This window comes from Balaenoptera physalus (assembly GCF_965194825.1).
Source record: "Balaenoptera physalus genome assembly, chromosome: 2".
NCBI classification, from domain to species: Eukaryota; Metazoa; Chordata; class Mammalia; order Artiodactyla; family Balaenopteridae; genus Balaenoptera; species Balaenoptera physalus.
Window position 1 is genome coordinate 129,607,301 of NC_138883.1, and position 27,608 is coordinate 129,634,908.

Here is a 27,608-nt window from a genome sequence, read left to right on the forward strand (position 1 = left end):
GGGTAAACAAACCTCTGCCCAAGGAGAAATCAGATCCTCTGTCTTTCAGATGGGTCTAACTCAGCAAAGCCAAGTTCTCAAAATTGGAGTGCCTCCCTCATAAGCTCCCTCAAAAGCATTCTGTGACTCTGACATTGCGTTGACCACACTTCATAATGACGTCACCTGGGCTTCCCAAGCATATTAGGGGTCAAACGATATTGAATAGTCCTGGGTGGTTTTCTCTGTCCAGACCAAGTTCCCTGGCCATGGTGATGGATATCTGTCCACACACAGCCAGTCGCAGGTATGGGCTGGACTCTCACACGGCTATTTTAGGATTTTCAAAGAGATAAATCAAAGAGTAACATACATTTTAAAGAAACAGTAAGTCATGAGCAAAATCAAGTAGATAAGGAAAAAAAACAACAAGAAAACTCAGAACTGACAAGCAAAGTCAAAAATGAAAATGAAAAACTCAAAACACTGGATAAACTCTGGAGATAAAGGATCAAACAGAGGATTCATCATTGGAAGGTTGGATTGAAGAATTTTAGCCAAAAAGCAGTATAGAGAAACAAAGGAATTTTTTTAATGAAATTTTTGAAAGTTAAGAAAGAGTGAAATACGTTGAAAGGTATCCACTTTTGTCTAATAGGGGCTCCAGAGACAAGAACAGAAGAAATAGCAGAGGAGCCATATTTGAAGAGATAATAGCTGAGAATGTCCAAGAATTGAAGAAAGACATGAGTCCTTATATCAAAAGGCATCACAAATAGTGAACAGAATAGAAAGAAATCCACACCTCACACATAGTAGTGAAACTGCAGAAACCAAAGATGAAGAGGAAATCTTAGAAGCAACCAAACAGAAAAGAGAGATAACCCCAAAGGAACAACAGTTACCTGACAGCAGATGCCGGGAGGGAATGGAGCCATATCTCTAAAGGGCTGAGAGCAGCCAGGGTGACTTCACTGTTGTTCAGTCCTCCATTAGGGTCCCATGGGACACACGGTGGGAAGCCAATGCCGTCCTTCTCCAGAGTCTCCCATAATTAACAGGGGTCCATCTTCATGTTCCGGGCCCCCCCATCCATCCATTCATACAAAAACCAGAAACCTGAGAATCAACCCAGAGACAGAACATCCCCAAGGCTTGTCACTTTCTGTCTTTAAAACTCTCTTCAGTCTGTCCCTCTTCCCCACCCCCGCGGGGGTACTGTTCTGCTTCAGGCCCATGGCAGCAGCCTCCAGCCGCCACACCAATACTAAAGTGACCTTTGGAAGACCACTGTCTACTAAGGGCTCCCTTTATTGCTTCCCTGCTCAAAGACCATCCCTGGCTCAGCTTCATAGCAGCCTGGTCCCTCTGTCCCCCTCCTGTACCCTGCCCGGGCCTGTCTGTGGACCCCCAACTGTCCAAGCCAGGAGTCTGCAAACTACGGTCCACCAGCCAATTCCTTCCCACCGCCTGTTGTTATAAATAAAGTTTACTTGGAACAAGCCACGCCCACCTGTTTGTGTACCTCTTGTGGTTGCTTGTGCGCTGCAGACAGAGCCCAGTAGGAGGACTGGACGGTCTGCAAAGCCTAAAATACATAACATGCGACCCTTCGCAGAAAATATCTGCCAGCCCCACTCTAAGCGCTCTGAAATCTCCAGCCTTTCCACAGGCTGTCCCTTTAGCCTGAACTGCCTCTCCTCTGTCTGCCCATTTGCGTGGCCCCATGCCCTTGCCCCCCGTGTGGCAGCTCTGCGTTGGCCGCTCTGCTTGGATCCCAGCATTCCATCCGGCGGCCACATCATCTCCCCATGAGGCCGCGAGCTGCTGCGGGTGGGGCCTGGGCCTCCCTGGGCTCAGCTCCCTGCCCAGGGGGACACTGGGTGGGCGAGAACCCACTGGCAGAGGAGACAGTGCATGAGAGAGAGGACAGTCATTCCAGGGACGGGCTGCTGGCATCTGTCACCGTGGCACTGTGAGCTCAGGGTTCAGGAAGGTACTGGGCCTGGGTCTCCGTCACACCAGGCAGGTCTCTGGTCACTTCCACTGGCTGAAACACTCGGGCCCTGCAGGCTCCTGGGTCAGCAATGGTGCCTCCTTTTCTCTGTCCTGTTCTTAATGACACAGTGGGAAATGTGTCTGAGCCTGGACTATGAGGGTCACCAGTCCAAGGGTGGCTCCTGAGATTACAGCTTTCCCCCCCAGTAACACCTCGTCCTTGCAGACTCCAGTGGAGGCAGCTTCCTGTAGACCTTTAACTGAGATGCGACAGGGTTAAAGATGGTTAAAGAAAGCAAGCCTTGTTCCCTCACAGATGCTGCCGATTTCCGTTCTCTTGCAGCCTATTTGGACGTGCCCTCTGCCCAGCCCCTGACTGTGGGGTGGTGCCCAGCGATGCCACACCGCTGCTCTCAGCACAAGCTTCTAGGTAATGCTAGGTACGATATTCTGACTCCTAAGAATCTCATGCGATATATTTTTACCTCCACATAAGTTGATCTTTTTGTGAGGCATAATAATTCCAGGCAGGGGCACAACTTCTCACCTGTGCCCTTGAATGCTGCCCCCCCCCATCCCTCTGCCCACACACACTCCTGCCCTGTGTGCTCCTCCTCAGGGCCCTCCAGGCACCACAACCACCCCTTCCGCTTTCCAGTCTCTCAAAGGCCACAGCCTGGCAGGCGCTGGGCAAGGTTGGGGCGTGGCACCAGGTCCCCCCATTCAAGGCACAGCTGGGGAGTGACGTGAGGACTGTGCCTGTCCGTGAAGGATGTCCAGGCTACCAGAGCTGAGGTGCAGTGCCTGTGGAGGCCAGAGAGCCGTGTGCTTCAGTGTGAGACGTGTGTTATCCATGTCTTTTCTGTTTTCTGGTGCTTTGACATCTGGGGTCTTGCTGAGCCCAGAGGGCCTGCCCCTCCCAGGGCTAACCAATTCCTAGACTAGTCTGAGAGTGTGCTCCTCACGTGCAAACCAACCCGTTCAGAGCCCACACCCCCACCTACCTCCTCTATCAGGCTCTCACACTCAGGGCCACTCTCCACCTGCCCTGAAACCCAGGGCCAGGTACTAGAAAACTAGGGACAGCCCTTAGACACTCACAGCTGAAATTATTTTAATCAGTCAATCCTAAGCCTGCTTACCCTGCCTCACCTGTTCCTTCCTACAGAAACCACAATAAAGAAAAAAAAAAAAAAAAAGCTTATCCCTTATCTGCCCCTCACACCCTCTGCCTCCTGACCAGCCCCGGTGCTTCCCATGTAGCCCTGAGTGGCGTAGCCTGCTCCCTCCTCTTGTGACCTTGTGAGTCACAAACTATCTTGTCATTGGCAATCGTCTCCTAATCTGTCGACCTCACTGTACCTCATGTATTCTGGGAATACACTATATTTTACAACAGGACATGAAGAGGAAAGTGGTCCTGACTCTTGGGAGGATGAAGACAGGACCCACAGGTGGACAATCAGGGCCTGTTTGCCTAGTTCCATGGAAGGGAAGTAGAAGGGTCAAGGGCTTGTGTCTAAGCAGGTGGTCAACGGCCACCTCCTGCCCTGCCACGCTCAGCCCACCCGCCCTCAGCTGACCCATGGCCTGCACTTCCTTCTTGGTGTGAGAAATGCACCTGACTCGTGGTGGCTCTCCTTTGAAAGAGAAAATACTAATAAATCAAATACCAAAATATTTATGCTATCTCATTATCATGCAAGCTTCCTGGTGTTTTGAACCTTCTTGTCTCCCACCCTGGACTCCAGCCTCCTGTAAGCCACGATGCACTTATCAGAATTCAAAACCACCCCCCAGAGGCCTGAAGGAATTCTGGCTGCTGGGTCTAGGTCTAGAGATAGATTTTGGGGTGAAAGCACCTCAAAATGAAGTCCTATTGGCTTTGAGTAATAAAGGGACACCCAGGGCATCCATCACTCTACAGACAGAGTGGATGCAACCACCTTCACCAGCAGGGATGCCCCAACCAGGGAGGCGCTCTTGTCTTTACCTCTCACAAAACGAGAGTGGAGACTGATTTGCTCTGCTTAATAGAATATGTGAAAAACCTCACAGAGAGGTTATTGAAGGAGAAGTCAGGATTTGGCAGGCAGAGGAGAGGAAAGGGCATTCTGGGCAGAAAGGACAGACCGTGCAGGGAACGGAGATGGATGGAAAGTTGCTGGAACTCGGGCTGCAGTATTGTGGGTGTGACGGGAGTTGAACCTGGAGATGCAAAGACCAGTATGTTCCTAGTTCTGCGCCCCCGGGGCCCAGCACTGGGCCTGGCACAGATGAATGGCTCAATAAAGACTTCTGGATAAATGAACGAGGACAAGAGGTGGCTGTGGTCAGACACATGGGACCGTGAATGCCTGAGCAACAGCATTTTGCCTTCTGCGTGGAGCAGGCTAGCTGGGCTCCAGGCAGAAAAGGACACCTAATTAGACTTCGCTGCTTCTGAGAGCCCATGCCAGGATAGCCAGGGGTGTTTCTGGGCTGAGTGAGGGGAGCTGGTTAAGCCATGCCCCTAAAATAAATAGCTTGTACTGTTTGTCCCTCAAGGACAAAATATGGTTCATGGAACTTGTCTCATTATTCCTTGCAAAATACACATGCAAAGCATAAGCCAGCAGACTCCCACTCCCCAGCTTTAGAGAGTACAGATTTTTGCCAAGGTCACACAGCACATTAGGGGTGAAACTGAAAGCAGCAAAGACCCTCAGCCTCTATCTTAACTATGCTTCTCTTTTTTTTTTTCCCCTGCCTCAGCCAAGGGCCAAGGCTGATCTACCAACCGTGGCCAAGGCCCTATCTGACGTCTAGGCCCGGCGCAGGGTCCCTCACCCCCTGCTCACAGCAGTGTGCTTCTCTGTCCCCTGCGATTGTCTCCTTTGGGGGTAGGTGGGACTACAGCCTCTGAAGGGAGAGGAGATGGCTCACGTATGTCTGGAAAAAAGCAGGGAGAGGTGTGAGCTGGACCCAAGTGGCTATGGGCCTTGCCCAGCCCCATTGGCAATGTTCAGGTGGTAACATTTCCCAGCTGTGTCCCGTGGAGGCTCCCTTCACAAACACCTCCTTGGACCCTCTGGAATGCTCCAGCATCTTTATGTGATTCCCAATCCCTCATTCTGGCGCTGGAAAACTGGCTGCCCAGTTCCACTCAATAATTTTAACAAATATTCATTGAGCCCTTGTTGTGTGCCAGGCACTGTGCTAGCTGATGTCACCTGCACAATAGTGTAGGCTCTGTGCTAAGGGCATCAGGAGTCAAAGGATACGTGGGAAATATGACAAGCATAGTCCTGCCTCATGAGGTTATGGTCTGAAATCCTCCCATTTCAGAGGGTCAGTGCAGTTTAGTCGTGGAAAGATCACATCTTAAAGAGACCTGGATTCAAGACACAGGTCTAGCTTCTTACAGCTATTTATTTTAATGGAAGTTTGGGTTGCTAGAAAGACCAGATGCCTGACCAAAATTGTCAAACCAAGAGGCAAAACCAGTTACATGTCTCTTAAACCCCTCACCTACTTAATCTAGCTAAAAGCACTAATGACTAAAGGATTTCTTTGGAGAGAGCTGTTGGGTGTGCTGTGAGAGAAAGAGAGCGGGAAAGAGAGAGATGGAGGGAGGGAGGGGTATAATAAGTGCTCTGTATCTTGTCTTATAAGGACACTAATCCTCTTAGATCAGGGTCCCACCTTATGACCGCATTTAACCTTAATTACCTCCCTGTAGGCCCTATTTCCAAATATAGTCATACTGCGGCTTAGGACTTCAACATATGAATAGGGCAGGGGAACACAATTCAGTTCATAGGCTGCCAGCTGCTTTGATGGCAGAGCAAATGAGAGGCAGCTGCACCAAGATCAGCCTGCATTTCCAGAGAGTGTCAGAATGTGTGGGCTCTATATGAAAGAGGGCGAGGGTAGGGGCCATGGATCCTGTCCAAGAAGACTGTGTTGTGAGGCGACCACAACAAGGGTCCAACTGTGACCTGTCAACCTCCCAGGAGCTGAAGAAGGAATGTCAGCCACAAGAGGAGAAAAGTATGTCTCCCCCACAGCCAGACAGGTGAGAAATCCCAGCAGATGATGGGGTGATGGGTGTGTATCTCCAAACAACCCGTGAATGTGCTCTAGGAGAAAGGTCAGCCTTAAGTGACTGCAAGGCTCAAAGAATGCTTCTACCCCATAGTTGCATCAGTAGGAACTTTCCTGCTTCCCTTTTCTCTCCATCCTCCCCATGTCCACAGAGGAAGAAGAATGCTCAGGTGGGGAAAGCTCAAAGAGACTTACCATGGACCCCCTCCCCCAAGCAGGTTTGCAGCCCAAGCCAGAGAAGGAGGAGTCGTTTCAACTTTAAATAAGTTCAGAGCTTGGATTATTAAATGGAACTAGATATTTTTATTACTGAATTGAGACCATATTTTGCAACTTAAATTGACTTGAGAAAGTGACTGGAAAACTGTTTTTATTACCTAGGAGAGACTAGAAAGTTCATGGGCCAAAATTTTCATCCAGGGCCAGGGGAAGAATGAGCCCCACAGAGTGGATTTACAGGAACAGTGAAGAGGCAGCAATAAGATGCTTCATGATCACCCCAACCATGGAGTTTTTGTGTGCCACAGGTATGTGAGGTGCATGGTCTTTTCATCTTAAAATGGGGATAATACAACCTACCATGAAAGATTGCTCTGAAAATTAAACTATATTTGTTGATGTGTACAAAAGCCTGGTACAGAAGCCTAAGACAGAGCCTGGTGCACAGTAGATCCAAAGAGATGGTGGTCGGTGTTATTGTTCAAGATAATAATAGTAGCTGGACCAGTAGCATTAAAAAGTGCCTTAGCAGTATGCAACTCCAAGCTTGCTTTGTGTCTTGCCGCTCCAAAGTTTCTGGTCCTGTGGGGCTCTGAGGAATTAAGTCCCCAACTGCAAGGAAATCTGGCCCTTCTCTCCAGCCTAATACAACTTTTGAATTTTATGTGGAAATCTTAAACCACTCCTTCTCATTTGGTCTCCATTTAGAGCTTTGAATATACAAGATATGCTGTATATGGCTTCTCCCCAGACACATACTGAATACTAATCACTGTTTTCCAGAAAACTCAGCATCTGGGCAGCTATCTAGCCCCTGGGATCACCGATGGAATTGGACTAATACCAAGGACTGGTTACCACAATACGTCATCTACTCATGAATATCATTAAATGAGCTTTGTTTCAAGAAACCTTAAACCTTCAACTTTTAGCTCATTTTAGTCTTTTCTCAGCACTCAGGGACATGATTAATGGTGAGACCATGCCATGAATAAGTTATACATGGCTCAAACTCTAATCTACAATTGATTAGTTCTTTAACAATGACCCTGAATAATGTGGTGTTAATGGCCAGCCCTGGTGGTCTGCTCCTACCAGAAACCCATTACTAAGTCTACCCTGTGTTTTACAGCATCCCTGCCAGAGCCCAATATCTACTAAAGGGGACAAATGCTTTATTTAATGGTTACTATGTGCAATTGGCTAGAGGAGTATTGACAATGTAGAGGTTACTGCCCCAGCCTTCTAAAGACAAGATGGAAAATACTATATTTTTAAAGTCAATTTTCCCTCAAGTGGGTTATATTCCTACAGCTTGGGAAATAGATGTCCTCACATGGCACTTGGGATGAGGCAGGAAGAGAAGGCAGCCTTGGAAACCAGCAGAGGTCAGTGGTTGCACAGATAGGAAGTAAAACTCTTATAGGCCCACAGGATGCCTGAAGCTGTGGGGAAAGAAGATGAATTAGTGAAGAGGAATGAACAGGAAGGCAGAAGAGGCACATGGCAAAGAAATGAATCCACATGAAGAAGTACGAGGACTGGTAAAGGTAACTACATAGGCAAATATAAAAGGCAGTTGTTATGAAATGGAAATTTGTATCCCTCCAGGACTCATATGTTAAGCCCTAATCCCCAGTGGAATGGGATCATATTTGGAGATAATTAGCATTAGTTTAGGTCATGAGGGTGGGGCCCTCATGATGGGATTAATGCCCTTATACAAAAAAGAAGAGACAGGAGATCTCTTCACCATGTTGAGGATACAACTAGAAGGTGCCCATCTGCAAGCCAGAGAGAGGGCCCCCACCAAAACTCAACCATCCCAGCACCTTGATCTTGGACTTCCCAGCCTCCAGAACTGTGAGAAATAAATGCTTTTTAAGCCACTCAGTCTATGATATTTTGTTATAGCAGCTTACATTGACTAAGACAACAGTAGAATTCGATTTTTTTTGTTTGTTTGTAACTCCTTTCTTCTCCTATATAATTTAAAAGGCAACTGCATAAAACAATAATTTTAAGTCTGTGTTGATGCGTGCATAATGTATAGAGGTGTAATTTGTGACAAGAGAATAAAGAGAGGAAGAGGAAAGTGAGCTATGTAGAAGCAAAGTTTTTGCATACTATTAAAATTAAGTTGGTATTTTTCCAAACTAGGTTGTTATAAATTATGATGTTAATGGTAACTCCCACGGCAACTACTAAGAAAATAACTCAAAATATATATAATAAAAGAAACAAGGGAATTAAAATGGTACACTAGACAATATCTTTTTTTTCCCAAGTATGAAACATATTTTTTATTGAAGTATAGTTGATTTACAATGTTGTGTTAATTTCTGCTCTACAGCAAAGTGATTCAGCTATACATATACATACATTCTTTTATATATATATATATTCTTTTTCACTATGGTTTATCTTAGGATATGGAATATAGTTCTCTGTGCTATACAGTAGGACCTTGTTGTTTATCCATTCTATATGTAATAGATCACATCTACTAACCCCAAACTCCCAGTACATCCTTCCCTCATCCTCCTTCCCCTTGGCAACCACAAGTCTGTTCTCTATGTCTGTGAGTCTGTTTCTGCTTCATAGATATGTTCATCTGTGGCATGTTTTAGATTCCACATATAAGTGATATCATATGATATTTGTCTTTCTCTGTCTGACTTACTTCACTTAGTATGATAATCTCTAGGTCCATCTATGTTGCTGCAAATGGCATTATTTCATTCTTTTTTATGGCTGAGTAGTATTCCATTGTATATATGTACCACATCTTCCTTATCCATTCATCTGTCAATGGACAATTTAGGTTGTTTCCATTTCTTGGCTATTGTGAATAGTGCTGCTATGAACATAGGGGTACATGTATTAGAGTTTTGTCTAGATATATGCCCAGGAGTGGGATTGCTGGATCATATGGTAATTCTATTTTTAGTTTTCTGAGGAAATTCCATACTGTTTTCCATAGTTGCTGTACAACTTACATTCCCACCAACAGTATAGGAGGGTTCCCTTCTCCTCACCCTCTCCAGAATTTGTTATTTGTAGAGTTTTTAATTATGGCCATTCTGACCAGTGTCAGGTGGTACCTCATTGTAGTTTTGATTTGCATTTCTCTAATAATTAGTGATGCTGAGCATCTTTTCATGTGCCTATTGGCCATTTGTATTTCTTCTTTGGAGAAATGTCTGTTTAGGTCTTCTGCCCACTTTTCAATTGGGTTGTTTATTTTTTTGTTGTTGAGTTGTATGAGGTGTTTGTATATTTTGGAAATTAATCCACTGTCAGTCGCATTGTTTGCAGATATTTTCTCCCATTCTGTAGGTTGTCTTTTTATTTTGTTTATGGTTTCTTTTGCTGTGCCAAAGCTTGTAAATTTGATTAGGTCCCATTTGTTTATTTTTGTTTTTATTTCTATTGCCTTGGGAGACTGACCTAAGAAAACATTGGTATGCTTTATGTCAGAGAATGTTTTGCCTGTGATCTCACTATACACAAAAGTAAACTCAAAATGGCTTGAAGACTTAAACATAAGACATGATGCCATAAAAATCCTAGAAGACAATATCTTTTAAACACAAAAGAAGGCAGCAATGGAGGAATTGAGGACTAAAAATACATAAGACATATAGGAAACAAACAGCAAATGGAAGATATAAATCCTACCTTATCAGTAATTACATTAAATATAAATGGATTAAACTCTCCAATTAAAAGGCAAAGATTGTCAGACTAAATTTTTTTTTAAAAAGATGATCCAGCTATATGTTGGATTTACAGCATATAAATCTTACGAGAGATTTATTTTGGATTCGAAGACACAAATAGGTTGAAAGTAAAAGGACAGCAAAAGATAAGCCATGCAAAAAGTAACCATAAAAGAGCTGGAGTGGCTATACTAATATCAGAGAAAATTGACTTTAAGGCAAAAACTGTTACTAGAGTCAAAGAATAAACTTTATAATGATAAAAGGGATAGACCATCAAGAATATCTAACAGTTATATCCACACCTAACAAGAGTCCCAACATACATGAAGCAAAACTGACAGAATATAAGTAAAACTAGAAAATTCAACAATAATAATTGCAGATTTCAATACTTCACTTTCAATAATGGATAGACCAACTAGATATAAAACCAGCAAGGAAATAGAAGAGTTAAACAACACTATTGATCAACTAAATCTAACAAATTCTATAGAATATTCCACCACAAATCAGTTACACATTGTTCTCAAGTACATATGGAACATATGTGTACATTGGAAAGACCATATATAGGCCAATGAAAAAAGTCTAAGTAAATTTTAAAAAGATTCAAATCATACAAAGTATGTTCTCCTACCACAATGAAATGAAATTAGAGAGCGATAACAGAAATTTAGGGAATCAACAAATATGTGAAAATTAAATACACTCCTCAATAACCAATGAGGGGACTTCCCTCGTGGTCCAGTGACTACAAATCCACCTTCCAATGCAGGGGATGCGGGTTTGATCCCTGGTCAGAGAACTAAGATCCCACATGCCATGGGGCAACTAAGCCCGCTCACTCTAGAGCCTATGTGCCACAACTGGAGAGTCCATGTGCCACAACTACTGAGCCCGCATTCTCTGGAGCCTGCACACCACAGCTAGAGAGAAGCTCACATGCCACAACAAAAGATCCTGCATGCTGCAACAAAGATCCTGCATGCTGCAACTAAGACCCGATGCAGTCAAATAAATAAAATTTTAAAAAATAACCAATGAGTTAAAGAAGAAATCAAAAGGGAAACTGGAGCATACTTTGAGATGAATGAAAATGAAAACAATATTCCAAAACTTATGGGATGCAGTTAAAGTAGTGCCCAGAGAGAAATTTATAGCTACAAATGTCTATGTGAAAAAAGAAAAAAGCTCTCAAATCAATACCCTAAGCCTGGGTTCAATCCCTGGCTGCAGAACTAAAAGACTCCACATCCCACAAGCCACATGGCATGGCTAAAAAAAAAAAAAAGGAAAGAAAATAGAAAGGAAGAGCAAACTGAACTGAAAGCAATCATATAGAAGGTAACAATAAAATGAAAGTAAAAATAAACAAAGCAAAGAACATGAAAACAAGAGCAAATCAACAGACTTAAAAATTCTTTGAAAAGATTAACAAAATTGATATTTTTTAGCTAGAATGACCAAAAAACAAACAAATAAACAGGAGATTCAAATAACTAAAACAAGGAGAGAAGTGACTTTATTACCAACCTTACAGAAATACAAAGAATTAGAAGGGAATATTATGAATAATTGAATGCCAAAAAATTAGATAACCTAGATGAAATGGACAAAATTTTAGAAAGACACAAACTACCAATACTAATTCAAGAAGAAGTAGAAAATCTAAACAGATCTACAGGAGATTGTGCCAGTAATCAAAAAACTTCCAACAAAGAAAAGGCTAGGACCAGATGTTTAAGAAGAATTAACACTAATACTTCACAACCTCTTCCAAAAAATAGAAAAGGAAATTTTTCTTAACTCATTCTATGAGGCCAGTATTACCTTGACACCAAAACAGATTAAGACATCACAAGAAAAACTACAGACCAATATTCCCTATGAATACAGGTACAAATGTCCTCAACAACATACTAGCAGATTCCAGCAGTATATTAAAAGATTGTACACCATGACCAAGTGAGATTTATCACAGGAATGCAAGGTTGGTTCAACATACAAAAATTAGTCAGTGTAATTCTATCAGTTCCTATTGCTGCTGTAACAAATTACCACAAATTTAGTGGCTTAAAAACAACACATTTGATTAAGCATCTTTAAATATCTCTCTCTCTGTTCATCATCACAACACCTTCTCTGACTCTGATCCTCCTACCCTACTTCTATAAGGACCCTTGAGATTACATTAGTTTCACCCAGCTAATCCAGGAAAATCTCCCCATCTCAAAATCCTTAACCTAATCACATTTGCAAATTCCCTTTTACCATGTAAAATAACATATTGACATGTTCTGGAAACTATGACTCGAACACCTTTGAGGTGTCATTATTTAGCATACCACATGTTAATAGGATAATATCAGTAGAATGTTATTAGATATTGATAGAATTGATGGAATTAAATATTAATAGAATAAAAGGGAAAAAACATATAATCATCTCAATAAATTCAGAATAAGCATTTTACAAAATATAACACCCTTTCATGATGAAAACACTCAATAATCTAGGGATAGAAGGGAACTCCCTCAACCTGATAAAGGACATCTGTTGAAACACACAGCTAGCATCATACTTAATGGTAAAAGACTGAATGCTTTCTCCCTAAAATCAGAAATAAGACAAGGGGGCTTCCCTGGTGGCGCAGTGGTTGAGAATCTGCCTGCCAATGAGGGGGACACGGGTTCGAGCCCTGGTCTGGGAAGACCCTGCATGCCGCGGAGCGGCTAGGCCTGTGAGCCACAACTACTGAGCCTGCGCGTCTGGAGCCTGTGCTCCGCAACAAGAGAGGCCGCGACAGTGAGAGGCCTGCGCATCGCGATGAAGAGTGGCCCCCACTCGCCGCAACTGGAGAAAGCCCTCGCACAGAAACCCAACTCACACAGAAGACCCAACACAGCGAAAAATAAATAAAGAAATATTTAAAACAAACAAAAAGAAAGAAATAAGACAAGGATGTCTGCTTTCGCCATTCTTCTCCTGAAAGGTGGCATTTTCTGAGTGGACATCCTGTCCCATCTTCTTTTATCCTAGGATCTTCCTTGATGGACAGAATTCTCCTCATCCCCAAACATTCCCATCCCCCTGCGCTGCCTCCCCACCACACACTTGGCATCTGAGGGACAGTGGCTTTTGCAGTTTGCACCAGGAGAGAGATGAGGTATAGCCTACAATGAGCCATCAGGAGAAGCCTTCAAATCTTCCTCCCTTGCCCAAGAATCCATCTGATGGCCACAGCAGCCTGTGTAACAGACAGGGGTGTGAAAAGATGAAAACCTTCATTGCAAGTCAGGTGATTTGCCTCCAGGGAGTGGCTAGGCTGAGACCAGAACCTCCTCTGGCCTCTGACATTCAGACCCAGTGACTTGGGGGGTAGCAGGCAACTTCCGCAACTGAAAGGGAGAGGGAGGCAGGGGAAGAAAGAGAAAGAGCCAGGCCAACAATTGCAGAAAAACAAGGGCATTCCCCTGGCTGGGCTCAGGGCACTCAGTAGTGGAACCCTAGGCAGAGTCTGTGACCGTCCCCTAGCAGAGCGTGATTCTGCTCCCCAGTCTGCTCATGGGAGCATCGGAGTGTCACAAGTCTCCCTGGCTTGGGACCAATTCATCTGTGAGATCCACAACAGAGATTTCAGATTTAAGTCCAGGCTCTTGGCTTAGGGAGGGCCACAGCGGGTCATCTTCAGACCCTGTGGGCCAGATGTTTGGAGCTGCTGCCCTTAAATCCCTCCGTGGTTCCAGCTTCAACCTGGAGCCTTCAAGTACGTGAGTCTCTGCCCAGCATGAAAATTGGGGACACATAAGAAATCAGAGGCCCTAAAGGTCAGGGGCTTGCTCAGAAACACATCTCTTGAAAGTTCCCAGTTCAAAGGTGAGATCCAGGGGAAGGAGCATAGAAGGTCTGGCAAAACCGGCGGAGCTTCTTTTGTCAGCTTTCCTGCGTCTCTCATAAGGAAGGCCTGTGCCGGAACCCGGAGCCTTCTGAGTGACAAGCCGCAGCCTACCTTTGAGGAAACTGAGCAATGGACAGTAGGAAAACCACGATCATTGGTATCAAAGAGTTGCGAGTTTAAATCCAGGATCTGCCGCTCACCAGCTTCGTGATCTCCAGCAAAAGCAGGTAGTGAGGAGGCTCCGCCAGGCTGGACCCACCGCGACGTCACAGTGCCCCCTGCCGGCCGGGCGCCCTCACTCCGTGCTCTCGGCCAGGCTGAGTCGCCATGCTCCCTCCACCTCCCACCCGCCTGGGCCCACACCTGAGCCAGCACCAGGACACGCAATGCCACCTCAGGGCCATCAACCTGGACCTAAGCCTTCCCGCGCCGCCTAAAAGGGAAGAGAGAACGCAGACAGGAAGGTGTCAGCCCCCGAGGGAGGAAAGCTACAGGGGGCTCTTCAACAGTCCTGCAGGGCGGTGGACAGGAGGAAGGGAGTTGGATTTCTACCCCAATTTTCATCAGGATAACTTCTGAGCCAAGCACAGCTTTGTGAGCCTCAATGGACCCCTAAACCTGCCATCAACTGGGCATAAAGAGGGAAGTCCAGTAGCAATTATATCCATTCTATAAACAAAAGCTACTGTTATTTGCCATACAAGTAATAGGTATCTTGTGAGCTAGTAATTCATCTATCAAGCATTCATTGAGATTCTACCCTGTGCCAGGTCATGTTCTGGTGTTTGGGATGCAGAGACAATGAGCACACCTACACACACACATACTCCTATCTCCTTTACTTCATCTGCATTATATTTTGATGTAACACTTATTACCATCTAAAATATCAGTTAATTTGCTTTTTCTCATTTTATTATGTTACCGCACATGTGTACACACACACATTTCTATTGTATCCCTAGCACTAAGAAAAGTGCCTTAGAAATAGTAGGTGTTCAATTAGTATTTATTGACTGAAGGAGTTCACAATTTAGTAATCTGACTTATCCCTTAAATTTCCCTTAATGTTGAGGGGTTTATATTCTCTGTTTTATAGATGCTAAAACTGCAAGTAGTTTGCATGAAATTATTCCACTGTTTCCAGTGGAGTTGGGAGGCAAACTCAGGTTTATTGACTCCAAATCCTGTGCTCCGAGTGCCCACCCCCACAATATGCTAATTACTGGATAAAGTAGAGAAAAGCAAAGGAAACCACTATGACCATGTTTGTTCTTAACTTTATTTTATTAATTTTAAATGATGAGTTAACATCATGAAATTCGTACAGCATAATGGCAGACTACATCTGCTCAAGAATTCCTCCCAGCTCATTACATATTAAAATGACAAATATTACTTAGCTTACACATATTGAAAGTTTGGCAGAGCTAGCAATAAAGGAAAACAATCAGAGGGCAGGAATCACAATGAAATCAAAATTTCATAGAAGTGAACTGACTTTTGTGCTGAAGGCATCCACTGATTCCTGGTAGTCTAGAGCCACAGTTGCACTGAACTATGCTGGACACAAGAGACAAAAATAGGAGTAGTGGGTTGGTTGGGGAAAGAATTCTAGTCAGAGTCCCTTGTGTAAAGCCAGGACTCTTGAAGGTCACCACCTTCAGTGGGTGAACACAGAAAGAAGGTAGTACAACATTCTCCCTGAGAAATCCTTGACTGTACATATTCAACTGGGTAGGTAATGAGAATTCACATTCTCTGTGAAAACTGAAGCACTCCAAAATGGAAATTTTAGTTGAGAGTGATTTGAAGTTGGTAGTGCCTCCTGGCACCTAGCAAAAGTAAATGTAAGTTCTCTGGGGAAGATTTAAGTCCAGGCCTGAAAGAATTTTCAAAGACCAAGACTTCATAATCAAAAGTCACAAACAGGGACTTCCCTGGTGGCACAGTGGTTAAGAATCCACCTGCCAATGCAGGGGACACGGGTTCCAGCCCTAGTCCGGGAAGATCCCACATGCCGCGGAGCAACGAAGCCCACGCACCACAACTACCGAGCCTGTGTGCCACAACTACTGAGCCCGTGCACCTAGAGCCCGTGCTCTGCAGCAAGAGAAGCCCACGCACCACAATGAAGAGCAGCCCCCGCTCTCCGCAACTAGAGAAAGCCCGTGCGCAGCAATGAAGACCCAAGGCAACCAATAAATAAATAAATAAATAAATAAAAAGAGAGTAACTATTTAAACAAAGAAACAAAAAAAGTCACAAACATATGAAGAAACAAACTGCTGTGAGATAGGTTGTGTGTCCAGTAATGGTAGACCAGGTGGATCAGACCAACTCTTCTCTGATAACAATAGGAGATCTTGACATCACTGGACAGCCAACAAGTCAGTGAGAAACTATGGGGAAAAGAGAGAATTCCAGAGAAAGCCCAGAATTTGAGGCCATTTTGACCATGGGATACTAAAAAGAGACTACTCCTCGGAGGAACTGAAGCCTAGCTTCAAAAATTATGCCAATCCCTGATTAGATTAAGATGACCTGAGATCACTAGTGCCTCTAGTCTAGCTGCCTGCAGAAAAAGTAATCCTCAAAATTCAGATACAGTAACCCAGAGCCTCAAATTACCTCTTAAATTTTTTACCTACAATGACCAGCATTCAATCAAAAGGACCCAAGCATAACAAAAGATATCATTAAAACACAAGATAATCAATGAAAAGTAGAAATGGGCCACTGGATCATCCGGGATTGGAAGTTATCAGAAACAAACCTCTTTATAGCTATGATTAATTGGTTTAAGAATTAAAATACAACAGAATTTTAGCAGATAATGATAAAGTATAAAAAGAGTTCAAAATAGAATTTTTTTAAATAACTAAAATTATGACCTTGATAGATGGGTGTAACAGGAGTTTGAATTCAATTGAAGAAAGAATTAGTGAACTGGAAGATAGATTAGAGGAAAACATCCATACTGAGGCACAGGAAGACAGAGAATTGGAAAACAGAGAAAGGAATGTGAGAGGCATCTGGGATATGTGAAAATATCTAGTATATATGTAATTTAGAATCCCAGAAGGAAAGGAGAAAAGAGAGTGGAGCAGAAGTACTATTTGAAAAGATAAAAGCAGAGAATTTGAAAAAACTGATAAAAGATATCAAGCCACAGATTAAAGCAGCACTATAATTCCCAAGAAGAATGAAAACAAGCAACACCATATCTAGACACAATAAACTGATGAAAAACAAAGGCAAAAAAAAATATATAAAAGCAATTTAAAAATTGCCTTCAAAGGAGCAATACTAATGCTAATAACTGACTGAAATAGAAGCAATGGAAACCAGAAAACAAAGGAATGACAACTTACAATAGCTGCCAAACTAGAATTCTATATCCAGTGACATATGCTTCAAAGAATGAAGGAGAAAAAAAGAGGCTTAAAGACAAAAAGCACCGAGAAACTCATTACCAGTAGAAACTTTTACAAAGATATTCCAATTAAAAATCTTACCACAAATCAGATGCAGACAATTTTGCCAGTGAATTCTTCCAAACATTTAAGGAAGAAAAAATATTAATCTTTTACAAAATCTTCCAAAGCATAGGAAAAGAGAGAATAAAACCAGAGTTATTTACCACATTAACAGGAAAAAGAATAAGAAAAATCATATGATAATTAACATTGAGAGAAAAATTTAAAGATAAATTCATGAGGCATACTATGTTCATGAGTTGGCATACTCAATATTGAAAGGTATCAATTCTCCTCAAATAGATCTGTGTGGGCATCCATGGTGGCGCAGTGGTTGAGAATCTACCTGCTAATGCAGGGGACACGGGTTCGAGCCCTGGTCTGGGAGGATCCCACATGCCACGGAGCAACTAGGCCTGTGAGCCACAATTACTGAGCCTGCGTGTCTGGAGCCTGTGCTCCGCAACAAGAGAGGCTGCAATAATGAGAGGCCCGCGCACCGCGATGAAGAGTGACCCCCACTTGCCGCAACTAGAGAAAGCCCTCACACAGAAACGAAGACCCAACACAGCCATAAATAAATAAAATAAATTAAAAACAAACAAAAAACATTAAAAAAAAAGTAGCAGCTATTGTATAATAAAGTTTGTACACACCAAAAAAAAAAAAAATAGATCTGTGCAATATGCTTCTAAAAATCATATGGATATTGGCATGCAACAGCTTGGGTGGACCTTAAGGGGAGTATGCTGAGTAAGAAAAACAAAAATCTCAAAAGGTTACATGCTATTTGATTCTATTTATATAATAGTCTTGAAATGATGAAATTGCAGAGATGGAAAACAACTCAGTGGTTGCCTGTGGTTAGTATTAGGAGACTGGGGAGATAGATAGCTGTTGCAATAAAGCAAGAAAAGCAATTAAAATGTAAAGCTTGGAAAAGTAGAAGTAAAACTGTCATTATTTACAGATAACATGATTATGTGCATAAAAATTTAACAAAACAGGTAAAACATTAGAATTAATAAAAGAATTCATCAAGGTCACTGGCTATACAGTCACTATAAAAAATACATTGTATTTCTGTATACCAATAACAAGTATTAAGAAAATAAGAATCTTCCTCAAAATATGTTTAAACTGAAACTAATCATAAGGAAACTAGCCGGATCTAGACTGTGGGTCATTCTATAAGCTAACTGGCCTAGACTCCTAAAAAATGTCAAAGTTATAAAAAAAATTGGGGTAGAAAGAGAGAGAGAGAGAGAGGTTTTAAATTAAAAAATATTAAAGAAATATGGCAAGTGAATGCAATGTGTGAGCCTAAATTGGATTCCAGATTTTTTTTTGAGATATAAGCTACATAGCATAAAATTCATCATATTAAAGGATAAAATTCAGTGGGTTTTAGTATATTCACCAAGTTGTATGAACAGCATCACTATCTGATTCCCAAATATTTCATCACTCCCTGACAAAAACCCCACAACTTTTACCTGTTAGAAGTCACTTCCCATTCCATACTCCTCTTAAGCTCTGCCAACAATGAATCTACTTTATGCCTCTAGGAGTTTGCTTATTCTTGAAATTTCACATAAATTGAATCATACAATCCACGGCCTTTTGTGTCTGGGTTCTTTCATTTCTTTTTCATGAACATTTCATTAATGTTTTCAAAATCATCCATGATGTAGCATTTTATTAGTACCTCATATCTTTGTATGGCTGAATAATATTCCATTCTATGGTTTTACCACATTTTATTTATACATTCATCAGTTGATGGACATTTGGAATTTTTTCTGTATTTTGGCTATTGTGAATAATGCTGCTATAAACATTCATATACATGTTTTTGTACATATGTACATATACACTTGAACATTTGTTTTCAGTTCTCTTAGATCTAAACCTAGGAGTGGAATTGCTGGGTCACATAGTAACTATATGTTTAATGTTTTTAGGAACTGCCAAACTTACACAACTGCTACACCATTTTACTTTTCCATCAGCAATGTATGATAGTTCCAATTTCTCCACATCCTTGTCAACACTTTTTTTTTTATAGCCATCCCAGTGAGTATGAAGTGGTACTTATTGTGGTTTTGATTTGCATTTCCTAATGATTAGTGATGTTGAGTATCTTTTAATGTGCTTATTGATAATTTCTATGTTGTATTTGGAGGAATGTCTATTCAAATCCTTTGTCCATTTTTAAGTGGATTATTTATCTTTTTATATTGTTGAGTTGTATAAATTATTTATATATATATTTATATATTCTGGATATTAGATACTTATCAGATATGTGATTTGCAAATATTTTCTTCTAGAATGTGTGTTGTCTTTCCACTTTCTTGATAATGTTATTTGATATACAGTGTTTTTGTTTTTTCTTTGATTGATTGTCCTTTTAGTGTCATATCTAAAAGAACTTTGCCTAATCCAAAATCACAAATCTTCTAACCTATGTTTTATTATAATAATTTTATACTTTTAGCTCTTAAATTAAATTTTTGATCCATTATGAGTTAATTTTTTATGTATGGTGTGCAGTAGAGATGCAAATTTATTTTTTAATGAAGATATCCAATTGTCCCATTTGTGGAAACGGCTATTATTTTGTCTATTGAATGGCCTTGACACCCTCATCAAAAATCAATTGACCTTTAATGTGAGGATTTTTCTGAACTATCAGTTCTATTCCATTGATCTATATGTCTATTCTTATGCCAATTTTGATTACTGTAACTTTGTAGTAAGCTTTGAAATTGAGAATTGTGAGTCTACCAATCTTGTCCTTATTTTTCAATATTGTTTTGGCTCTTCTGGTCTCATGAATTTCTGTATGAATTATAAGATTGTCCGTATTTACAATAAAAAGACAGTTGAAATTTTGAGAGGGATTGCATTGTATCCATAAATCAATTTGGGGAGAATTGCCACCTTAAAAATATTAAATCATTAAATCCATGAACATAAGGTATCTTTCCATCTATTTAGGCCCTTTTTAGTTCTGTGGTCTTTGTGTACAAGTCTTCCTAAGTATTTTATTCTTTTTGATGCTAATGGTAAGTGTAATTGTTTTTTAATTTCATTTTTAGAATGTTCATTGCAAGTATATAGATATACAACCAAGTTTTACATATTGATCTTGTATTATGCAACCTTGCTTAATTTACTCATTAGTTCTAAAAGTTTCTTCATGGATTGAGCGGGGTTGTTCCTATATACAAGATCATGTCATCTGCAAATAGAGATTGTTTTACTTCTTTAATTCTATTCTGAATGCATTTTATTGCGTTTTCTTTCCTAGCTGCCCTAGCCAGAACCTCCACTACAATGTTGAATAGAAGCTGCAAGAGCAGGTATCCTTGTCTTTTTCCTGATCTTAAGGGATAAGATTTTAGTCTTTCCTCATTAAATATGGTGTTAGATATAGGGTTTCCATAGATGCCATTTATCAGGTTGAGGAAGTTCCCTTCTATTCCTAGTCTGTTGAAAGTGTTTCTCATGAAAAGGTGTTGAATTTTATCAAATACTTTTTCTGTGTCTATTGAAATAATCATGTGGGCCTTCTCCTTTATTAATACGGTATATTACATTGATTGATTTTCATATGTTGAATCAACCTTTTAATGTGTTGATTCTTAGACAAATCCCACTGTATCATGGTTTGTAATCCTTTTTATAAGTTTCTGGATTCAGTTTGCTAATATTTTGTTGAGGATTTTTGTATCAATCACAAGTGTCATTTGTTTGTAGTTTTCTTATGAAGTCTTGGTCTGGTTTTGGTATCAGGGTAATACTGACCTCATAGAATGACTTGAGAAGGGCTCCCTTCTCTATTTTCTGGTAGAGTCTATAAACAATTTGCATTATTTATTCTTTAAACATATGATAGAACTCAACAGTGAAGCCATCTGACTTTGGATTTTTGTTGTTTTGGAAGCTTTTTTATTATTATTACTGACTCAAGCTCTTCACTTGTACAGGTCTTTTCAGTTTTCTATTTCTTCTTCAGTCAGTCTCAGCAGTTCATGTCATTTTAGGAATTTGTCCATTTTGTCTAGTTAATGTAATTTGTTGGCATACAACTGTTCATGCTCTTCCCTTCTAATCATTTTTATTTTTGAAGGCTGGTAGTTAAATCACCTATATTATTCCTGATTTTAGTAATTTGAGTCTTCTCTTTTTTCTTTTGGTCAGCCTAGCTTAAGTTTGGTCATTTTTAATCATTTCAAAGAACCAGCTCTTGGTTTCATTAATTTTCTCTATCATTCTTCTGTTTTTCTTTTTTTCTGCTCCAATCTTTATTATTTCTAGGCATTTACATCAAGGCAGAGAAAAGTTAAAAGGGCATACCAGGATGGGGGAATGGCATGAGCTAAGGGTATGTAGATATGTGAAAGGGCACAACACTTTCATAGAATGGTGGGAAATTCTGTGTAATAGTTTCCATAGTTTAGTAGGAAGAAAGGGGGGAAATGGAGATGGAAAAGTGGATCTGGAAGAGCTTTGTAGTCAATGCCAAGGAAAAGTCTAGATTTTGTCCAGTGGACAGTGCAGAACCAATGGTGTGGGATGGGGATTATATTTTAGGAAGATCATTCCAGTGGATGTGTGGAAATGTGTGGGAGGGAGGTGAGAAAGGAGGCAAGAAGTAGCAGTGGATGTCTTGCAGTGTTGGTGAGGATGGTGAGAAGGAATGTGTATGATGGGGATTTAGAGGTCCAGTTGGCAGGGTTGATGCACCATTGACCCTGAGGAGAGGGAGATGGACAGGGTGGTGATGACTGGATTTTCTGAGTGATGGAGCTGGTGGTGGTGCCATTAGTCATGTGAAGGGAGAGGATAGGGGAAGAAGAGGACTTAGATTTGGGGCAGGTTTTGTGTCAAGGTGTCAAAGCATCCAGATAGAAATATCCAGTGGACAGTGGGAGACACAGACTGGGAACATGAGAAGAAGTCAAGGATGGGGACAGGTTTGAAAGCCTTTGGTGTATAAGCAGAAGGAGTGTGACCCACCCCAGGAAAAAGGCCAAGGATGGAAGAGAAACTAAAACACCTCTGGTAACACCAATGTTTAAAGTTTGAACACAAGAAGAGGAGCCAGTAAAAGAGCTGATGGGGACTGCCAGAGAGGAGTAATTAGCACACTTAGAACACTGGGATTGGGAGCAGTACCTCAAGGGCCAAAGGAGGGATCCAAGGCAGGGCATGGTCAGTTTGACCAAGGGCCTCAAAGAGGTCAAATAAGATGAGGCTGCCAATGTCCATTGTCTTTGGCAATGAGCCATGAACCACTCTCTCAAGGACAGTGCTGGAGGCAGAAGCCTGAATGGAGTGGGCTGAGAAGTCCAGGGTGGGGGCAGGGGAGTGAGGAAGTGGATGAGCAGGGGAAAACAACATTTCCAGAAGTTTGATGGGGACCAAGAGGAGAGAGGGAAAGTGGCCAGCAGGAAGCCATGATTAGGGAAAGGTTTTTAGTTTTGCTTTTGGTTTTGCTTGGTTGTGTTGGGGATGTAATTGTTAATTTTTTGTGTCAACTTGACTGGGCCACAGGGTACTCGGACACTTGGTCAACACTTTTCTAAATGTGTGCATTAGGATGTTTTTGGATTAGATTAACATTTAAATCAGTAGACTGAGTAAAGCAGATTGCCCTCCCCAATGTGGGTGGGCCTCATCTAATTAGTTGAAGGTCTAAGTAGAACAAAAAGGCTGACCCTCCCCTGAGTAAGAGGGAATTCCTCCTACCTGACTGCCTTCAAACTGGGACATTGGAGGGTTTTTATCCTCAACTTCAGACTTGAACTGAAACATTGGCTCTTCCTGGGTCTCAAGCCTGCTGGCCTTAGGACTGGAGCCACACCATCAGCTCTCCTGTGTCTCCTCTTGCCAACTGCAGATTTGGGGATGTCAGCCTCCATAATTGTGTGAGCCAGTTCCTTATAATGTATATGTGTGGTGTTGGGGGTGTGTGGTGTGCATGTTCTGTTTCTCTGAAAAATCCTGACTAATACAGGGGGTCCTAGGGAATGGTAGTGGTAGGAAGATAAAGCCTTTCTTCAGGCTGAAAGAAAGGGCTCTGTGGACAGGTGGAAGAGTTGAACAGGAGAAATAGTAGGTGGAAGGGGCCCAGAGGAGGGGACACTGCTCTGAGGGGGCAGAGCTATTTACTGCTCCAATTACAGGGTCCTCAGTCCTCATCCATTATTTCATGCTCACCACTGGTCAGCAAGGCCACGTGGTTGAGGAGTCCTTATTCCCTTAGTTTATACATGAAATGGTTTATTTCCTCCAGCACCTGCCACCACCTGCAGAACCCCCATTCCCACTGGGTAACAGCTCCTTAAGATGTTGTTAGGGAGCTATAACCGTTTGGCCTCCTTTAGTTACTCATTCTAGGGATTATGATTCAATCCTGTTCATTTGTTACATCTTTACTCTCAAACTCCCATATAAAACTCCTCTCCACTCCAGTGGCCCCATGGCTTCTGTCCCTCTGCCCAAGTTCCTTCATGAGGAATTCTTCTGCTCCCTCTAAGGGCTTAGAGTGCTGGGCTGGTCGGGGGGGGGTCCCCCATTTCCTTCCCAGACATGCCATGCACCCATTTTTCAGCCTTGAGAGCATGACTTCTTCTAGGGAACCTCCCTCCAAAACCCTCTAGACCAAGGAAGGCCTGAAGCTCCTCATCCATGGACCCATTCAGGGGACACATCTCCCGCCCACTCTCTCGTCACCAGGAGAGGAGGAAATGGGCTCTACTCACACTCACTATGGTCCCCACAGCTGAGGCCCCTCCTTCTCTCACCACTGTCCAATTCATATTGCTTGGGGAGGGAGGTGTCTGCAAAGGGTAATGAATTAGAGCATGCATGAGGCAACACCAAGTGAAGCAGAAAAATACACCTGAGAATAAACCAGAGAGGAGCTGGATATGCTGGCTCAGGGGAGAGATGGCACAGGGGCCAGTCCAGCCAAGGCCAAAGTGCATGGGTAACAGTTCCAGTAGTAGAGCAGGGCTTCTTAGCTATCATTAAGGTGCACCCCCACCCTGGGTGTTAAGATGCAGATTCTTGTTCACCTTTCTGCATGGGGCCTAGAGGTTCTGCCTTTCTAACTCCCTGGGGATGCCAGGGATGCTGGCCGCAGAACTGTCCTTGGAGGGATCCCCCACTTCAGAGGCTCCAAAGAACCAATTGAAATCTCTTCTCAAAATTCCACCTACAAAACATCTCCCATGCCCTCCCCTCACACGTGTTCCCTCTCCTGTTTCATTTTATTTTCTATGAAAATGACATGAACAGAGCAAGAGAAGCACAGAGAAGGCCCACGGCATATCACACACTGCGATTTCATACTTAATCCTCTCAACAATCCTCCATTTCTCAGGTGGGGAAACTTAAGCCCAGAGAAGTCCCGTGACTGACTCAAGGGCACACAGCTAGGAAGTGGCAGAGCCAGGGTTTGAACCCATGCAGCTCTGGCTCTAGAACCCACACCCAGCCTCTCATGTGTGCACAGTTGTGGCTTCAGGAAAATTCCAGAAGCTGCAAAAGGACATGAGCAGAGAACCACTCCTCCGTTGAAATTAGTAGTAAACACAACAGGGTGCCCACATCCAGCGTGGGTGGGAGCCGAGGAACCTTGGACAGCTCATTTCTCCTCCAGGCCTTGGTTTCTCCCCTGTCCTCAATCACCCTGATGTCTCAGGCACCTGGAGAGCAGAAAGGGGACAGGTGTCTGCACCTCCTCTGCATCCCTCAACCTGCAACAAGGGGGTCCCTCCTCCTTGGAATCATCACCAGTCTGGCTCCTTCTCATCTTCTCATGTCTTCTGCCCACGTAAGCTGTCCCTCTCCTCCCTTACATAAAAGAGCCTCCTTTTACTCCCAGAGCCTGTCTTCCATCTTCCTGGAGCAGCTCACCATCCATCATGTTTACATTATCTCCTGTCCTCTTCTTTAGTCTGTGAGCTCCGTGAGGATAAGTGGTCTCTCTCATGCTGCCGAGTCCCTGGGCTTAGTACAGTGCCCAGCCTGTGGCAAGTTCTCAGGAGTTGCTGGTGGGTCCGAGGGTAGGATGCATTGCGATGATACCAGGCAAAATCATGGCCCGTTGTTTGGATATTTTGAAATGGAAGGGCGCTGGCTGACACCTCTGCAAACACTCAAGACAGGTATGTGTTTGGTGGTATGCCTGACCTTCTCTAAATGGAGGATGAAAGAGCCTATGTGTTGCCCCACATAAGCCAAGGCCACAGTCCTGGGGTTCTTCATTTCCCACTGAGCCCGGCCTGCCTGGGGCCTCTTTTGATAAATAGAATCAAAAGCCACCACCCATCTCTGGTTATCATGTCCTCTAGAGAAAATCCCAGATTGCCATAAAACAAGGAAAGCTGCCCTACCTCTTGACATGTTCCAGAACAGCTTTGTCTCAACAAGTTGTGTGCCCATCATTCTTAAGTTTTTTTTCCCTTTTTTAAAAAATTGAGATACAATTGGCATATAACATTGTATTAGTTTCAGGTGTACAACATAACGATTGATATAGGCACACATTGTCAAATGATCACACAATAAGTCTAGTTAACATCCATCACCTCACATAGTTAACAAAATTTTTTCTTGTAATAAGAGCTTTTAAGATCTACTCTCTTAGCAACTTTTAAATATGCAATTACAGTATTGTTAACTGTAGTCACCATGCTGTACATTACATCCAATGACTTATTTACCTTATGTCTGAAGTTTATACCTTTTGACCACCTTCACCCATTTCACCCACCCCGCACCCCTCACCTCTGGCAACCACCAATCTGTTCTCTGTGTCTATGAGTTTTGCTTTTTCAGCTTCCACATATAAGTGAGATCATACAGTATTTATCTTTCTCTGTCTGACTTACTTCACTTAGCATAATGCCCTCAAGTTTCATCCATGTTTGTCACAAATAGCAGGTTTTCCTTCTTTTTTATGGCTGAATAATATTCCATTATATATATACCACATTTGCTTTAACCATTCATCTGTTAAGTTCTTTCATAATTAAAATTTTAATAAGAAATACATGCATAAGCTTCAAAAATAATGATATAAAAAAGAATACATTGAGCAATCCTCCTTGATCCCACTCCCACTTTCTGCCCCGACCCCAGTAGTTTACGCTAGGTAATGCATGTACTGGTCAGGGTTCTGCAAGTGGGAGAGAGAGAGAGAGAGAGAGAGTTTTAGGAATGGGCTTATGTGATTGTGAGGGCTGGCAAGTCCAAATTGTGCAAGGTAGACCAATAGGCTAGAGACCAACCCTAGGGAAGAGCTGATGTTGCAGCTTGAATCCAAAGTCAGACTGGAAGCAGAATCCTCTCTTCCACAGGGAACCTCAGTCTTTGCACCCACATTATGGAGCATAATCTGCTTTACTCAAAGTCTACTGATTTAAGTGTTAATCTCAGGACTTCCCTGGTGGTGCAGTGGTTAAGAATCCGCCTGCCAATGCAGGGAACATGGGTTCGATCGCTGCTCCAGGAAGATCCCACATGCAGTGGAGCAACTAAGCCTATGAGCCACAACTACTGAGCCCGCATGTCACAGCTACTGAAGCCCGTGTGCCTAGAACCCGTGCTCTGAAACAAAGAGAAGCCACCGCAATGAGAAGCCCGTGCATCACAACAAAGAGTAGCCCCCGCTCGCTGCAACTAGAGAAAGCCCGTGCGCATCAACGAAGACACAACACAGCCAAAAATAAATAAAATTTAAAAAAAGAGACAGATGTGTTTAAAATAAATAAATAAATGGAAAAAAATGTTAATCTCATCTAAAAAATGCCCTCACAGCAATATCTAAACTAATGTTTGACCAAACAACTAGGTACCATGGGTACCAGAGCATAGTCAAGTTGACACACAAAATTAATCTTCATAATGCCTTTTATTAATTTTCAGCTTGGCCTTTCACTATTTCTTTATTCAAGTAGAAGGAAATACAAATTTATACTTGAACCTCCCCTCTTCCTTACATGAGTTGGGAAGTGCATACTCTATGCACTGTTCTGCACCTTGTTTCTTCACTTAACAATACCCTGGGTGATCTTTGTTCATCTGCTCCTAAAACACTTCTGTTTATAAGCTGCGCTTCATGGATGTGCAGTTTGTTATACCAGCCCCTGGGGAGGGATACTAACCAGTAACACCTTGTGCATGTCATTTCTTACAATGCCT

At 42.4% G+C, this 27,608-nt stretch overlaps 1 protein-coding gene and 1 long non-coding RNA gene across 12 annotated transcripts in view; one reads left to right on the forward strand and one right to left on the reverse strand.

Annotated features, from left to right (window-relative positions):
• ADAMTS17 (ADAM metallopeptidase with thrombospondin type 1 motif 17) overlaps positions 1–11,515 on the forward strand; it is a 373,038-nt gene extending 361,523 nt beyond the window's left edge. For 9 of the 11 annotated variants that reach the window (XM_082448431.1, XM_082448438.1, XM_082448440.1 and 6 more), the window contains one exon: positions 2,321–11,515. The gene's annotated coding sequence lies outside the window, so the exon portion shown is untranslated. The remainder of the gene's footprint in view (positions 1–2,320) is intronic. The other 2 variants (XM_082448437.1, XM_082448441.1) reach the window with 2 other exon arrangements.
• LOC309654486 overlaps positions 1–27,608 on the reverse strand; it is a 551,553-nt gene that overhangs the window by 350,852 nt on the left and 173,093 nt on the right. The window lies entirely within an intron of this gene.